At 41.0% G+C, this 18,284-nt stretch overlaps 1 protein-coding gene across 1 annotated transcript in view; it reads right to left on the minus strand.

Annotated features, from left to right (window-relative positions):
• Positions 1-13,617: 13,617 nt before the first annotated feature.
• The window catches only part of FOXO1 (forkhead box O1), a 62,294-nt gene continuing 57,627 nt past the window's right edge, over positions 13,618-18,284 (minus strand). The window contains exon 3 of the mRNA XM_009568739.2: positions 13,618-18,022. The gene's annotated coding sequence lies outside the window, so the exon portion shown is untranslated. The remainder of the gene's footprint in view (positions 18,023-18,284) is intronic.

Raw genomic sequence — 18,284 nt, forward strand, 5'->3', positions numbered from 1 at the left:
TGCTACCTTGAGATGTCAATGTGGCAATCAATCAGGACTGTATACTCTGAGATAGAAGTGACACGGGTGGTTTGAGTCCTTAACACCGATGAGTAGGCTCTCTCTGTCAGCCCTCAATCTTTCTGCTGACCTGAGGGAATGGTCCACATGATTCAAATACACAACATAGGTTCAACTTCAGTGGCTTCCCTAGCTGGCAAGAACATCCTGCTGCACAGGTGTGCAAGCTGACATGAGCTTTGGATCCTGCCAGCAGAGACATGCCTGAAGCCTCCCATGGAGCTGTTCACAAACAACTACCCTGAAGAGCAAATATTCTGTTCCCTCTACAGGTTTCTCAACATTTCAGAATTTCCTGTTCTTCCTGGAGCAATAACTCCTGGATCATAACTCTGATTGTTGTGGTACCTCTCTCTAGAGCTAGGAATATGTCGATTCTCTGAATAATGGAACGACCTTGTCAATCACTTCTACTGGATGACAACCATTTTCTCTCACTATACAATTCCATTTCTACCATAAAATATCCTTAGAAGGGTACTTTTCATTTAAATAGTTGTGCTGCCTCCAAGATCAACCAGTCAGACAGGTCTATAGCCTTATTCCTTTGTCTCCAAAATGTTTTTAGTCTCATACAGCTTTAAAACCCAAAGGCACAACTGAAAAAGCCAATATCCAAAACATCATTAAATCCTTTGCAAAGGATTTAACTTCAAGACAATAAACTAATGTTAATAAGTAGGCTAGCATAAGCTAGGTTGGCTTTCACTATCTAGCTTCTGGTAGTAACTTTGCCAACTTTATTGGGACTGTTTAAACTCTTTATGACCCCTTAACTATGTCTCAAGAAATCTATGTGTCTTACAATCATAGAACCATAGAATCACAGAATCATAAAATAGTTAAGGTTGGAAGGGACCTTAAAGATCATCTAGTTTCAACACACACACCCCCCGCCACGGGCAGGGACATCCCACTAAAACAGGCTGCCAGTCTTTGTACATATCCTTTGCAATGCCTTTCAGTGCCTCTAAGTGACTGTTCCATGATGATTAAGCCTGTTTTGCAGAATTCTCTGGGCTGCAAAGAGCTAAGGGCACTCAACTCGTTCTTCTCATGACCTCATCCTCAGATCCTAGGACAGCAACCAAGCAGCTCTTTCACACACTTAGTTCCCTGGGATTTTTTCCCGTGGACTATTTCAGAGCCATGAGGAGTGTCATAGCAGAGCCTGTCATATCTGGTGGTCTGAGAGGTATGTCAGTGAAGAAAGTGATATGCACTCAAGAGCAGAAGAAAACTGGAAAAAGAGGAAGAGCATGGACAAATTGTAATGCCATATTTGTACCCCAGGTTAAAGGGCAAATAAATAGGTCAACTCCATTCCGTCAGTTCAATACTGACACTAGTAAACTAATTGATTGACAAAAGGATTGAGAACAATGTAGAATTATTTATAGTTAATGATAATCAACATGGATTTATGGAAAATAAATCCCATCAAATTAAATTCATGTCCTAACATGACAGTTTTTCATAACAGGAATGGAGGTTGTAGAACTCCTCAACTATATATAAAGTATTTTGATGGGCACTAACAACTGGACCAGGAAAACATAAGATGAAGAAATCAATAAAATTCATGATAAGATCATTCAAAACTGATATTGTCAAAATGTCAATGACAATAATCATCAGTTAACTTTCTTAAGGGGTGCTCCATAGGCAGAGAATCCCCTCAGGCATCCATGACTCTGACAGATCATGAATTATGATTTGATAGAAAACTTGCAGTGCTGCACTTTGACCAAAACACAAATGAAATCTTTGGACATGTGAGCAGACCTGTACTAAATCCATGATGGGAAACAGTGCTGGTTCAGTGTAGCTAGCACTGATGTCAAGGGTCACTGGAAATCAGAGAGGAACTCAAATAATGACTAAAGGGTTTTAAAGGTGTGCCCTATGAAGATTCCAGACAACCATTCCAATTTAGTCCTTAGAGAAGATTAAGAGAGAAAAACACAGCAGTTTACTGGGGAACAGAAATTCATCCACTCTATCAGAAAATACAAGGACAAGAATCAAAGGCTGAAGGCAGAGGTTAGGCAACTGGTGCAGCAGTAGGATTGGTCACTTCAGATTCCCTTTATAGTCCACAGATAAAAATAGGGTCTTAACAGGAAGCAGTTCATCTGCACTCATTTTAAATGTCTAACTTTGGATGAGTTACATCATACCTCAAAAGTGCCTGTTTCCCTTCACTGACCAGAAGGAGAGTCTAGGGTGGAGGGAAACAAGCCTGATTCCAAGCCTGAATCTCAATACTCCTTTTCATAGAATCATAGATTCACCAGGTTGGATGACCTCTTGGATCATCGAGTGAAACCATTCCTATCTGCCACTAAACCATGTCCCTGAGCACCTAGTCTACCTGTCTTTTAAATACCTCCAGGGATGGTGACTCAACCACCTCTCTGGGCAGCCTCTGCCAGTACCCAATGACCCCTTCTGTGAAAAATTTTTTTCTGATGTCCAGTCTGAACCTCCCCTGGCACAGTTTGAGGCCATTCCCCCTTGTCCTGTCCCCGGTCACTTGGGAGAAGAGGTCAGCACCCTCCTCCCTGCAACTTCCATTCAGGTAATTGTAGAGAGCAATAACGTCTCCCTTCAGCCTCCTCTTCTCAAGGCTAAACAACCCCAATTTCCTCATAAGACTTGTTCTCCAGCCCCTTCATCAGCTTTGTTGCTCTTCTCTGGCCATGTTCCAGAGCCTCAAAATCGTTCTTGCAGAGAGGAGCCCATCTTTTGTAAAGATCAGGGAGGGAAGAGAACCCATCTCAACTACCTGGGAGTAAGATTCACTTTTGATAGTACTGGGACAAAGTACCTAAAGGCAGAGAGGATTTTCCTTTGGCAATGGCATCTAAATCAGAGTCAGAATGCACATTGCTGCTGTGATAAGTCCCATGGCCTGCATGATGCAGGTGGTCAGGCAGCACTGTTGTGATGCTTCATTCTAGCCTTCCATCAGTCTATGCTTGGCTAAATTTCTTGCAAGGCAGCCCAAATTCTTCACATGAGCAATTCCATTTATTTACACCATCAGTCTTTGTTCACTGCCTATTGTCATGCAACAATGGCTATGCTATGTAGGCTTAAATAAACATTGCATGTGGGCTTGTGTACACTTATGTAAATATATGTGTATAATACACGTCTGCATGCGTGTGTACACACAGACACACACAGAGTTTTTACATTTATGCCTAGAACTTGATCAGCAACAAGCAGGCTAGAGATACCTGCTCACCCCAGTATGCTTGGATCTAGGCTGTTGGTACCTTTCTTCACCAAACAGTCCCTTGCTTTAGAAGAGTTTCCACCTAGACACTTGCAGTGGTGAAGAGACACCAGTTTGCCAACATAAAGTACAAAAAAAAAGGTGAGGTTTGTTGATGCTGTTTATTGACTCGCCTCTGAAGCAGTGAACATTTTCCTCAATCCAGAAAGGCAGAAGCAACAGCAGAAACATACTAAAAAAAGACCATTTAAATAGTTTTGCAAGCACTGTCGGTTTAGGCTCAGTAACTAAACATATGATCTTGCCAGCATTTCTTCTTGGTTTGTCCATGCTCCTGGTAAACACTGAGATTTTAAAAGAAGATAACCAGAAAGGCCACCTTAGAAACTCTAATAACAACATTCATGCTTGGTTTTCTACTCTTCAGGTTCTGCCTTGGCATGAACCAGAGGTCAAATGAAAAGCAGTAGTTAGCTAGGCCAGTTCATGCCTTGTGTTGCAACTTTCTGGGAGATAATGCTTGTTCTTGCTATTGTTAAATTAGGGATAAAAATACCCTCATCTCTGGCTGGAGTGGAGCTGCCACAGAATTGTGCACCTTTGCTTTATGAAACCCAGGCAAGGGTTATTACAATTCCATGTGTGACCGGGAAGAAAGCAATCAGCTTAACCTGTCCATGTTAGCTTGGGTCTGGGACTCTCAGGGCAGTCCCTAGGAAAAAAGACAATAAAGCAATGGGAAAAGAAAAAGAAAGTGGCATGGCCATTTTCAAACTATGAAGCAAAATCTGTTCTTCAGTACAGTACATAGCTCAGATTTGTTGGGTCACTGCTATACCATACAGGAACAGCTGCCTAACAAGAATTCAATCCACTGACAAATGGTCAAGGCACCACAGGGAGAGAGGATAGTGTTACTAAGGAAAGTTGCTCAGAACAGAGGAGGTCTGATAGCTTTCTGTAGTACCAGGTGACCAAAAAATAGTTTATTGCAAGTTGAGGAATATTTTCAGGGGATAAGGAATCCCTAGCCTAAGTAAGCGGTCTTTGTAGGAACAATTTCTAGGCATGCATATGTATTTTCATCTGAAGAACTCAAAATATTTAGAAACTGTCATTAACTAAGATCCTAAAATCTCCTGTGAAATAGGTAGGTAGCCCCATGGCTTTGAGAACATGGTGTAGAGACTCTGGAGTAATTTGCTCCTTTTTAAAAAAACTTTTACCAGCCCATTTTAGTTGAGAGTGAGATGGTTGGAAGCTAAAGAAATGCTGAAGCTGAGTTCTTAAAACCGGAACACATTTGTGGATTTAGCAGCTTAAGTTTTCCAACAAATGCAGTTTTATAGCATTATGTCTCCGAAGCTGAACATCTCAGACGTAAAGACATTGGGCTTAACCTATGCTTAAAGGTCCCTCAGCATCTGATAGACTTCACAGCTGCTGAGTTTTATTGCTAGAACCAGACAGTTCAAACTGAGGACATCAGCCAGTTTAATAAAAGCACAGAAAAATATCTCAATGGTGACCTATTCCAGGTACCATGTGTTAAGGGCATACTCATGCCTTATCACAAAGTCATGTTTGAAGAGGTCCTTAGACGGGTAACAGAAACTTGCTATATCTGGTTATGGTGTGCTTGACCATCGCAAGGAGAAGCTGAATTCTATGAAAGTGAAATCTGCTGCACACAATCCAAAGGCTCCAAAAAATGTAACAACACTGCACAGTCTAAAGACAGGACACAGAAGGACTAGGAGGCAGACAAAGCCTCAGTCTTCTCCTCCAAACAGAATTTTTTCTCTAAAAGAATTATGAGTAGCTGGAAGTAAACTTGAGCACTGGACTATGTACAGATAGTCTTAATTTGCACAGATTCATCCATGTCTAAAAGTCAACGGCCTCTTAGAAACCCTTGTATGCTGTGAAGATGCACATTTTGGGTTCTACTCGTTTCTCCAGGAGATTAAACTGTAGACCAGAGCCATCAGAGGGTGGGCAGAGTCGGCAGAGATGGCACATCAATTGTCATGCATTCTCTCAAACTAGTGAGAATGTTGTGGCACCATAAATGGGGTCAGACTTCTCAGATCAGCATTGGAAGAACAAGCACTAGGGACTTACCATGCCATAAGTAATTTTAGACCCCAAGCCGGGCAGGGCTTTTCCTTGGAAAATTTAAGCTGCTAAATCCACAGCTTTGTTCAAGTTTTAAGGGTTCATTTTCAGCATTCATTCAGCTTTCAGTCAGCTCACTCTCAAAGGAAATACATTGGTAAAAAAGAAGAAATTACTCCAAAGCTTCTAGAACAGGAGCACTGTTTGGAGCTCTCAATCAAATGGATCTGGCTTTGCAGAGGAAAAACACGTAGTGGGCATCAGCAAAGTAATATTTAAAGTACAGTCCTTCAGGGCTTTCACAAAAGCAAAAGCTTCCTTGTTTGGCCAGTGTTCTCTCTTGCTTGTGTTGACAAGCACAGTCACTGGTGTAGGTCTTGGCCTGTACTTTAAATATTACTTTGCTGGCTCTCTGAGGCACAGTAATTCAATGGCATTTGGCTTGTATCAGAACCAGTGTGGTCAGCAGGTCCAGGGAGGTTATTCTGCCCCTGTACTCGGCACTGGTGAGACCACACCTCGAATACTGTGTTCAGTTCTGGGCCCCTCACTACAAGAAGGATGTTGAGGCTCTGGAGCGTTTCCAGAGAAGAGCAACAAAGCTGGTGAGGGGGCTGGAGAACGAGTCTTACAAAGAGCGGAACTAAGGAAACTGGGGCTGTTAAGCCTTGAGGAGGCGAAGGGGAGACCTTATCACTCTCTACAACTACCTGAACGGAGGTTGTAGAGAGGAGGGAGCTGGCCTCTTCTCCCAGGTGACAGGGGACAGGACAAGGGGGAATGGCCTCAAGCTGCACCAGGTGAGTTTCAGACTGGATATCAGAAAAAAAAAATTTCACAGAAAGGGTCATTGGGCACTGGCACAGGCTGACCAGGGAGGTGGTTGAATCACCATCCCTGGAGGTATTTAAAAGACGGGTAGATGAGGTGCTCAGGGACATGGTTTAGTGGCAGATAGGAATGGTTAGATCCAAGAGGTCTTCTCCAACCTTATGATTCTATGATTCAAACTAGGTGTATCTTACCAAGCCATTGATTTGAATGCCTGGTAACTCTCCCCAGCAATCTCTCTTCTGTGCTGACCAGCAACTGTCTGCTCTTTCCCATTCCTTTTCTGCCTGGCCCATACCTCTTCTCCTCAATTCCATTTTGTTTACCTCCATTACTTTCTGCAATTCATGTCCTTTTAGTTTTCTTTCCCCTTAGGTTCTCTCTTGCTAAACACACCAAAATCAAATACGAAATACTTGGATCATAACAGTGGTTGCTACTCTGCCACTCAATCTTTCTTTGGTTTCTCTTTTCTCACCCTGCTTCCCCTTTCACAACGAAGATCATGAAGCCTGCAAATCGAAGATGATTTCCTGGAGTGGCTTTTTGCAACACCCAGCCCAGTGGAGGCCCATTCTGCCATACACAGTGCTGATAAGTAGCAATATAGATCTCTTCAAAGAGGGAAGGACCGTAAGGACATGATAAAAAAACAGATACTCATAAGCCTGGCACCCTTTTATTTCCATCCTCTGTCAGGGACTCTTTATATCTGTGCTCCACAATCCAATTTTTAAAGTTTTAAAACAGCACTCCTCTAAAAAGGAGAGTTCCTTGGAGAAGTGGGTCATTTCTTCAACAGATAAAGAGCACCCTGAGTAAACAGGGCTGCTGCTTTCGCATGGTTTCCAGTGCCACTCAAGTTAGAGGCTGCTCTCACAGATGCTGAGCTCTATATATTATATCTGCATCACCAGAGTCCCCAAGAACCTGAACACACAGAATCAGAAACCATCCTGGCTACTGCCTTTGATGAGCGTTTTGCATCGTGTTCCCTGCAAGGACTGCTCCCTTCACGCAGCCATTGGTACGAAAGGCTCAGGGGTCTTGGTGGGCAGCTCTCAAGTGCTTGCATGGGAAGAGCAGTATACCTAAGCAGAGCAGCCTTCAGAGCTGAGGGTGGCCAAGGGTTTGGCAGTGGGCTAGGCAAGGATTCATTTGCCAGGGTTCATGCTCTCCTCTCCCGCTGTGAGTAGGAGTCGCATTTCAGCAATTAGCACGGCAGCACCATAAACGCAGAGTAAGCAGGGCTGCGTGACTTGAGACCCCATGCTGGCAGATTTGCCAGCTGGATTTCATCCCCTTGGCTGCCAGAAACAGCATTGTATCATCCAGTCAAATTATGAGGATGCACAGAAACACGGTGAATATTGGAGCTGTCCTGGTCAGCTGGGTTGTGGGTTCCCTTCACATCGCCAAAGGTGCAAGAAGTCATAACTTCTGCTTGATAGAAGTTACCACTTCTCCACAGAGCCACAGTAACTGACTGCGTAAATACCACCAGACAATTGCACAAGAGAGGAAAGAAAAAAAAGACAAACATTTGATGCAAACCACCTCCAAATTAAGTTCATTCAGAGGGAGTAGGCTCACATGTTTCACTTGGCACTTGCAATAGCCTCAGAGTATCTGCTCAGCTTCTGGAGGGGTGGCACAGAACTTACTGAGGCTCCCATAGTAACCTCAACGCATCTCAACATTGCTAAAGGCTAATGGAACCAAAACAGGATTCAGAACAAACCAGGAAACTTAGAGGAGAGACGTAGCAGCCTTCTAAACCAGTTATACAAAAAGCATTGCTTACTACAAATTGTCGGTTGCAAGCTTTCTCAGAACAGGAGTATTTTCATCAAGTTTGGAAAGTGCTTCACACCTTGCAAACACTATTAATAAAAGCAAGTAAAAGAGAAGCAGCTAAATAATAACAGATGCCAAAATAAACAGGAGAAGCTCTGGATACCCAGTTTCTGACACTGCATCCATGATTTGGGTGTCGCTAAGCCACTGCCAAACCTATCAGAAAGGAGAAGGTGGGTGAGAAAAGACAAAGAAGAAATTAATCTGCTTGATAAAAAAGCCTAACAAGGGCTTTATAAAATGCGTGGTAAACTACAGGTTGTGTTTATGGAGGGTTAGATATCTCCATTTTCTTTTAGTGGTGGAAATTTAAAGAAAATAACCATTCACTCTTGAAGGGGAACATACAGAGGTGACAGCTTTCTTAAAAATTCTTTTTGAATGTTTTGAGAAGAGTCAGCATTGATTAGACTTTCAAAGCTTCACAGAGGAAAAGGATTTGGACACAGATCTAAGGAAAGATGCAATGCATATGGCAGTCCATTAGCATTATATTTTCAACACCTGAGAGAAATCTGTGATTTCCTGCATGTTGACTGGTAAGATACAGCATCAAGTCACTCTCACCCAGTATATATAGCTGCTGGTATTCAAGACTCCATTGCAATGTCTTCTCAGTGTCTCTTCACATGAAGTCTTATTATGGGCTGTCTCAGCTACTGGCAGTATAAAAAGCTTTACCCTTTCTTGCATCTTTAGGTCAGCATTTCTTAATCAGTTACAGTGAGTTAACAAGCCTGGTGTCATTCTGTTAATATACAATGGTAGGAACTCAAACTATGGATCCAGCAAGAAAATGCTGTTCTGTCCTTCACTAGAACCCCATTCTATGTCATTAAGATATTTTGAAAGAGTATGTAATACCCATGTATTTCACACACATTTCTCTTCTGGCTGACCTCAGCTGTCAGCACTGGAGAAACAGCTACCACTGACACACCATTACTTCTAGACCGGTTCTGCTAAGCTCACTGTCTAGTATCACTGTTGATTATCTTTGAAAGGCTTTCACATGGTCATGTGAATGACTTTAATTCCTTACCTGCCAACAAAAGCAAAAAGAGTAGTGCTTTACTCATGGGTGTGGAACAGAGGATAGGATTTGTAACGCACTTATCCCTGCCCTGAGCACAGCCTCCATAGAGCTGCGAGGGAAGAGCTGCTTGGGAAGAACAGAGATTTTTTCTCCTTGCTCTCTGCACTTTTTTCTGCCCTAAAAGTTTACAAATTGAATCACATATTTTTCATGTGTTACATTGCAGTTTATCATGGTGAGAATATAATCTCAGGTGACACTTCTCAGTGAAAGGTACCAAGTAAGACTACCTAACACAGAGAGAGCCAGTCCATGACCACTGCCAAAGCCCTGAAAAGGGACAAGTGGATGTTTGAAACTTCCTCACAGAAGGGTGTTGGGTAGCTGTTTCTGGCTGTACCTATTCACAGCACAATGCAGTATTTAAAGACAATCTTGTGAGGTCTCCTCAAATGTCCAGTTATGCCGATGTCCAGTCCCTGATAGTGACCAGCGGTGGATGTGTAGGAGAAAAGAGCATAACGGGACACAGACTGAGTAATCCTTTCCCCGGTATATGGTCCAAGCTCACAGCAACTGGCCATTTAGAGTCTTCCTGAGCTAGAGGCCACATCCGGACCATTGTATTTAATGGCTACTGATGGACCCATCTTCTATTAATTTGTATAATATTTTTTTTAATCCATTTATACTTTTGGCCTCCACAACATCCTGTGGCAATGAGTTCCAAAATGTAATTATGTACTGTGTGAAAAAGTACTTCCTCTTGTTTGTTTTAAATCTGCTGCCTGATCATTTCATTGGGTGCCCTCAATTGTTTCACAAGAAATACTGATTAATCATTTACTACCCACTTCCTCCACAGTATCTACAAATTTACAAACCTCTACCACCTCACTCACCTATATCCATCCCCACGCAACTTTTTTTCTATTTAGTTTCTGCTCCTGTCTTTGTAGCCCTGCAATACCCTTTCTGGACACCAAACAGTTGATTGTGAGCTGAGAGTTATAAGAAGCCTTTCTGATGATTCCAAGATCTTTTTATGGTGGCAGCATTCAGGGTTCATGTATCCTTATGCACTAAACTTACTTTTCCCTTCTCCCCTGTGCATTATTTCACATTTATCAGCACTGAATCACGCCTGCTGATTTATCAGCTAATCACAAAATATCCTGAAACCTTTCCACAGATCTTGGCACAGCCTGAATTTTCACTATCCTGAATAGTAGTGTGCTCAGCAATTTAGGCCATCAACCGCTTGTGCCAATCATTGTTCAAACTCACTGAACAGCCCAGGTCTTTGAGGGAAGGTAATGGCATCTTCCCTAGTTTGGAAAAGTCAAGTACTACTCACTCTCAGGTGGCCAGTCCTTTAAGCTGTATAGGTGCTGAGAGGACCACCATTACATCCCAGTTGTCTTTTTCAATAAGGAAAATTTCTGAAGCCACTGAAAATCCAAACCCCACGTTTGCTGACTTAGCCACGTTAGTTAAGTACAGCTTTTCTGATCAGGGCGACAGCCACTGTTTTCCCCATTATTCCATGCTCTTACTGTGTCTGTGTTACACTTTCTGTTAAGTTACCCCATGTGGAAACCAAATCCAGCTCTCTGATCATCCTAAGACCTCTTGCAAAGACCACCATTACCATTTTTTCAACTTGATTTATCTGGCAAGAAGTCCTGTTTACACAATGGGTCCCCTAGCAGTTATGTTGGAGTCCAGCCTATTCAATGTAATCACATTGAACATTATTATTCAATGCTATTTTTTGGAGTCAATACTAGCCCCATCCGCCTGGCATACTACTTTGTCACCGGGAGGCATTTGGCTCTCTGTATCTACTACATCAGGACCACTGAAATGAAGACAACCAGCTGCTCAAGGAGTCTGTAAACACGAGGGCTGCACTCCTTATTTTATGCTGAAAATAAACTTCCAGACACATGGGCTTACACAAGCAGTTTGCCTACAGCAGAACGAGACACCTGGGCTGTGGAAAACCTGCACAATAGCCCCTCTGTTAAAGCCTTGTTTAGCAGACCAGCAAGGCCCAGCACAATGGTCAAAGGACACCACGGCAGGATGGGAGAGGGACAGTGGTGGAGTAGCTGGCTGGCCCCAAGACAAGCCCCTTCCCCAGGACTTGGCTTGCCACCTCAGGCTATTTGTAATTTAGAAGCCACCAGCAGGAAAGCCAAAGGCAGATGAGACTTCCCACCTCAAAGGGCTCCTGGAGTTTATCCATGGAGTGAATCAACTTTGGCTTTGGGGCTCATCTGGATGTTAATTTGAGACCTCTGTTGTATGGGCTGAGGAGAAGGAGACGGCAAAGGACTTCCTTATCATAGTTCAGACTTCACCGTTGGGGCTGAAAGAAGGACACAGGGCTTTGACTAGCACAAGTCCTCTGAGCAGGATGGAAAGAGGTTTAAAAAAAGGCAAATCGAACAGCAACACTTCTTTAAAATGCTGTAAATTGATGGGGTGAAGAAGGAAGAAAGGGAGGAGCAGGAAGTAGTAACTTATTTGGACTCATGAAATGAGACTTTGCTCTCACATGGTTTCACATCTCATCACTTGTTTTTACCTGGTCAAAAACTTCCAAGCAACACATCAGCCCAAGACGTTGTGCTGTCTGTGGCTGCTGCTGGATGCAACTTCAAAGACCAACAGAAAGAAAGCCTTTGTCTTGCTACATTGAGCCCTTACCCCAGTGAAATCCAGACTTCTTTGCCCTTGGAAGCATTCGCTTGCGCTGCTTTATCATCCCAGAAACAGTTTATTATACCCGCAGAATTCCTCATTCCCCCTTCCCCTTCCAAGCATGCACTTCTATAATGGGCTTTTCTATGAACTCCTCTGACTTCAGCAAAACTGAAGGTGATTGAATATTTCAGAAACAATTTAGACATTCCTGCCAAACTCCACAGTTCTCTGGAAAAAACAGCAAAGCTCTTGTGCAAGGTCTGGGCAGTTGCCTGCTCAAATAGTGTTACTCCAGGGCACTAAGAAGGAAATGCAGCCACTTGGAAATGCCTCCTTGAGGATGACATGAGTAACTATAGATAAGCACGCAGCAAGGATATAAAATACTGAGGTTCCAAGTTATGAAAAAGCTCCTTGACAGATCTTTCACTCCACAGCCCTGTCCTACCCATCAGAAGCTTCCTGCTGTGCTCTTGCAGTTGTACTGCACAAAGCCCTCATTCCCTTTTTTCATCTTCTCAGTGATAAACACCCACGCAAGAAGTTTATTCACGAAAAATATATGCAAAATTTCCGAATGCCCCAGGGTCCAACAGCAAGTAGAAAAACATAAAATAAGATGGGGCGCTGTCCCTGCCTCCTCATTTTACCTATCTTTTTGGCACATGCGGGAACATTACCCCAGGCAAAGCACCACCAGGTAATGAACATGGATTTGCATGCAATTCCAGCAGTGGGCATAACCACAGGCACTGATCTGTCCATGTTCTTCCTTCTCAGGGTGTTCACAAAACTCATCTCTGCGCACCAGCTGCACAATAAATGGTCACAACGTCTAATAGTATTTGTATTTTTAATTGGATTATCAATTGACATGATATAATAGCTGAAGTTTCTGCACAACATGTTTATTACATTGATGCAGAACTTGACTCAGAGCAGAAGGATGCTTTATGTGCTTGATCAGCAGATTCAAGCCCCTTGTTGCCAGATTGGCATAAATTGCAAGCCGGTCCCTTCCCAAGAGACAAGCCTTGACTATCTCTCCCAAAAGCAGTAACTAGTCATGTACCAATTAGCTGCGCACCCTTTCCAGCTTCACAAACACCCAAAGAGAGTATCCAAAGATACAGCCTTCCCATTCCAGAAGTCAGGCTTTTCAAAACATCCACGAAGACATACTTAGCTTCGGCTAACATGCAAAAAAACCTTCAATGTGTACACTGACAAAAAAGGGGCAAAGCTAAATAAAGATGGAACGGCCAAGTACAAGGGAAAATTATATTTTAAATGTCTTTAAATATTCCTATTTTTATGTTCAACAATAGTCTTTCATTTTTTCACACTCTTTAGGTCTACCTCTGCTCACTTTAAGATCAAACCGGCATTTTTGCCAGCAATTCATTAAGAGCCTGCTCTCTGCCACCCCGCTCCCTCCCCACCTGCAGGCAAACAGGGATCTGGGCCTCACAAGACTACTGTGGCGTGGGTGTTATTGGCTGTCTGTTTTGGCAGCCTCTCCTCCTTTCTTCCAGCTCTGTTTAGAAACACAATCTAAATTTAAAAAAATAAAAATAAAAATTAGACATTCCTGCTCTCTCTACTCACATCACCACTCTTGCCTCTGCAGCATAAAGCGTGGCTGCAAAAGGAGCAGCACCACGCAAATCGGCCTCTATAGCCTAAATGCTACTCAAAGAAAAAACTCTTACTCTGAGAAAAGGTAGATACTTCAGGATGGCAGTCAGGGCAGAGGAAGGCAAGAGGAGAAAACGAGGGAAAAGAGGGCCAAGAGGAACTTTGTGAATCATCTTGCTTTAATAGGGGGAAGAGAGAGAACAAAAAATGTGTCTCCAGAGCTGGTTCCCTCCCACAGTTAATAGCATTAGGATCTAACGTGTAATTTGGACTAAAAGACTAATTCTTTCCTGCGGTTTGATGGATGTTAGTGGCCCTTTTTTTTCCTCCTTTAACAATGTATTACATAACATTCTGATACACTGATTACCATCTCATGTCATAGCAATTTTATTAACAGCTTATACTTACAAATACCCATTGTGAAAGGATTTCAGGACTTTTCTATAATTTTCTCTGAACTAGGCTAGTTGAAGCACTGGCAACATGGTCTGATGCTGCCTAATGCAGATTCCAGTAACAAAGCATCTCTGCACAAAGCTCTCTTGGGAGCACTAAGAGTCAGGCATGGATTCTCCTTGCGTTTAGTCTCAAAGACCTGTAAACAAGTTACTTTTAGCACACTATGTCATGATAAAACACTGGTAATACAGCCCTATTAGGTTCCTGTACCTGCTACAGTTCCAATTCCAGAAGCAATGCCGAGAAATTCCTTTATACCAAATAATGGAAAATTTGTTAACTATTCTGCAGTTAGTGTTTGCTCATTAATATGGTATCATTTTGCCAGGCAAGACTTGGTACCATGAGCTATTTTTCCATATAAAATTTGTAATGCCATCAAGATTGTCCAAATGAGATCATCATCATCATTAAAAAGATTACGCAGTAAGGAAAGTCATTACGACAACATCTGAGTAGAAGGATTACTAATCACAAGTAGAATCCTGGTACAAATCTCATTCTCTGTATACAAGAAAGGACACAAAACCTTTAAAACACAATTTATATACATTTATGGCTTTATACAACAAACTGTCAGGGATTGTTCTTGTGTGTCTGTAGAAGTACATCAGGCACTTTTTCTGAAAATATCCACATATGAATTTTAATTCTGCAATGTGAGTAAGTCAGAGCAATGAAGCGTTGAAGAGCTGTCACACCACTTGCAAGTAGAACTAGCAGTATGTACATGCCAATCTCTCACAATATTGCTGGTTTGTGGAACACCCTCAAAAAGGAGACTAGTTTTAATGCCGACTAATTTGCTTTTTGCTTGCATAAACCATGCTGCATTTTACAATATGATTACCAAAATAATAATAATAATGAGAATACCTTATTTAAAATCAGTCATAAATTAAGGATCCTAGCAATTTTATAATGTAAATAGGAATTTCAAATCAGTAAAAAAATAAAAAAAAGTACTAACATACATCCAGTGGTTTAACAAGTGCAAATTTTATACTGGTTTATAATTGGTCCGATTTTAAATTCTCTTCTTAGGGATGCTCTGTTGATTTAAGCCAATATTAAGCAATGTGACTTCTGCTTATAAGTGTAGGCAAATTTTCAGTTTATCAAAGCAGAGCTTTCCAATTAATGCATCTACTACCTAAACATATATCATATAGCTATATTATGGAAACAATACATCTTTATATTTAAAATATCTGAACAGCTCTATAATACAATAATTTTTTAATAACAGTACAAACCAGAGAAAAGTCAAAAACAAGGCTGCATAGGTAAGATCATCTGCACAATTCACAAACCAATCATTTACAACAATTCTGACAAACTAAGTTACTCCAGAAACCTCGTACTTTTACTGAAAAAGGGTTTATCACTAGAGATCACATAATGTTTGTTTTCAAGGCAGACAACATGCCCCTTCACCAGACTTCACAGTATTCCAGAATTACAAATGCAAAATATTAGAATGGCATCACACAAGAAAAAAGTAAAAGGAAAATAAATTTGACCACACAGCACAAACCTCTGACTATCTATGACTATTGTGCTTTCTCACGATAGTTGGTAGGGGCTTCCTACAGACTGCTGTAGTTAAGGAATGGCTACATTTATGTTATTCCTAATGAAAAAAGAAAAAGAAAATATCTGTGTAGAGGAAGCTATACAGTAGCAGTAAATAATAAACAGGAGGTATATTGTTAAATGTAGCATGTTCAGCTGCAGCCCCAGGGAGTATAGCATTAAGTACTGCTTTCTTTGCACACAGAGTTGAATTTTACAACTACTTTGGCCTATGTATATCAGTGCCCCTTTGAGAGCAAACATTTTTGCACATACAGCAAAAATAAAGAGCCTTCCACTTGCTCCGCTGCCAGGATTTACTATCACATTTCAGAAACCAAATGTGATTGTGAAAATGCTACTAGAAATATTTGCCTGTAAATGCAGGCGGCTTCATTGAGGGTTCAGCACTAAGAATGTTTCATTTTGCTCAACGGAAACTCAGACTGATTTCACGCTGGGGCAGATCCTGTATCACAGGACAGCTTAACATCAGCCTCTGAAACTGCTGACAAGAGTAACAGGATATCTAAAAAACTAGGACCAGCTGTAATTAGTAGTGATTTAAGCCCAACGGGGAGCTAAATGCTAGCACATCAATAAATACATTGCAGAGCCTTAGGAAATTCATAACGGGATCATTAAATATATGGCTTGTTACTAAACTTCATTTTATTGGCACATCCCATTTCTTTCTCTACCACACGCCATCACTATAGGGAAGATACGTTTCAACTAGAACATCTTCCAGTTGTGGGCTACATAGATCAGTAGAAAAATATTTATTTATCCCCTTCTTGATAACACTCAGCCCTAGCATAACTGGTTAATCTGCCAGTGCATAAAAAGGCTCCAAATATTTCTAAGAAATGATGTCTAGCAACCAGTGAAAAGACAGGTGAGACCCGTTATCCACATACCTATGAAACTGCATCACACAACTACAAAAAAATGAAAAATTATCCAAGAACGAATCCTGAAAATGCTCAGGGAGCTGTCAGTGTGCCCACAGCACCAAGAGCAGGTTTTACCCCAGGAACTAGCCTCTGTCACTAAAGCTCTCCTTTACCCTAAAGCTCGTGGATTTGTATAACTTTGCCACTTACTTTATGTTTCTTATAAAAAACAAAAGTAATGTTTTGTCCTGTAACAGGGCATCACAAAAGTTTTAGCCTTCTACTGAAAAGTAGCAATTCTGCCTCTTCAAACACACTGCATTGCAACAGAAACACTGACAGACCCTAAAATTAGTCCTAATTAAGACAAGTGACAATTTTGTCATTGATTTTTCTAAAGTTATGGATTTTCTCCAAACGCTCCTGCTCTTGAGTGCACAAACATTATGAGACCTCCATGAAATAAATATAAATGTGAAGCATTGTACAAGCGTCTAAGATTGAATACTTAACACTTTGTGGTAGTCAGAGTTAAAATGATAGTAGAAGCAGATGACATTTCTAAAAATGCATATATAAAACTGATTAAATATTTCCTAAACATAAAGTTATCTATATTTATACATCACACAACAAAAAAAAGGGACAGAAATGTTTTGTATTCAAGATACTTATTAAGCTTTTCCTTTATTAGCACACCCAAGTGCTAGGGAATTTTATAAAAACATGTACTTAATCCAGTTAAAATACTGTACAAAATGAAGAGGTTATGAATGCTGCCAGATCTCAGATTTTTTTTTAAGTTGTCTATGTAACAAAAGTAGATTTTAATTATAAGAAAAATATCTTGGAAAGTATTTCCAAAAATTATCTCAAGTCCAACAATAAAGTCATTAGTCTGACCATGAAATCCAGATATATTCTTGCATAAATTTAAATGAATACAGGTAACTTATCAAATGGCATTTAACCTACTGTTTGCTTTGAATAGTCAGTGAGTTTAGTAGGATCATGTTTAACAGGCTGTTCCCATATGAAATGTGTTGAAATTTTGAGTAAAATAAAACAGTTCATACTGCTGCAAGGCAAGTCCACAGTTATCTCAGTTCATCAGATCACAGGTAACATGTACGAAGGTTAAACTTACTTAGGGCATGAGATCATCACAGTATTCTTACAAAAGTTTATAAACTTTTCTTGGACCAAAACCGATAGTCTTAAAAAACAACTCTTCTTCTACAGATCATATGGTACAAAACCAAAAGCACAACATGATGTAAGTAAGAGTCTCCGCTGTGATTATATGGTGTAGTGAATTTGGCACTTCAGAGTAATGAAATTTCCAATGGCACAGTTCTTATCTACAGCAGCACATAACCTGCAAACCTCGGGCAAACATCCTGTACAGGAAAATATTCTGTCTGCTGCCAATTCTGGCGAGAGGAAGAAAAAAAGGAAAAAAAACAAAGACCCCAAAAAAGCTAGTGCATGCGCACAGCTTTGTCAAGAAAATGAAAAAGAAGGTGAAGGACATCTTTCTACTGCTTTTCTCAGTTCCTGCTGGCAGACAAGTCTGGAGAATTTAATCGTAGCCTAGAGAGGAAAAAAAAACACAACAAAAAGAACAAATTAACATTCACACCAGAAGATTAAATCTACTAAAATACGCTCAAATTAGCTTTAAGATAACTTAAATGTGGGGGAAAATGTAACAATTAATTGCTAGTCACCAGTAAGTTGTTTTTTTTCTTTAAATATCAATAGCAAAACATTAGTGTTCGACATGAAGTAACAGAAGCTGGTACATAGCAATCCTAATGCACTATAAACTAATAAAGGACTGGAAAGCGACTGA

The sequence above is a fragment of the Cuculus canorus genome, chromosome 1 (genome assembly GCF_017976375.1).
Source record: "Cuculus canorus isolate bCucCan1 chromosome 1, bCucCan1.pri, whole genome shotgun sequence".
NCBI lineage: Eukaryota > Metazoa > Chordata > Aves > Cuculiformes > Cuculidae > Cuculus > Cuculus canorus.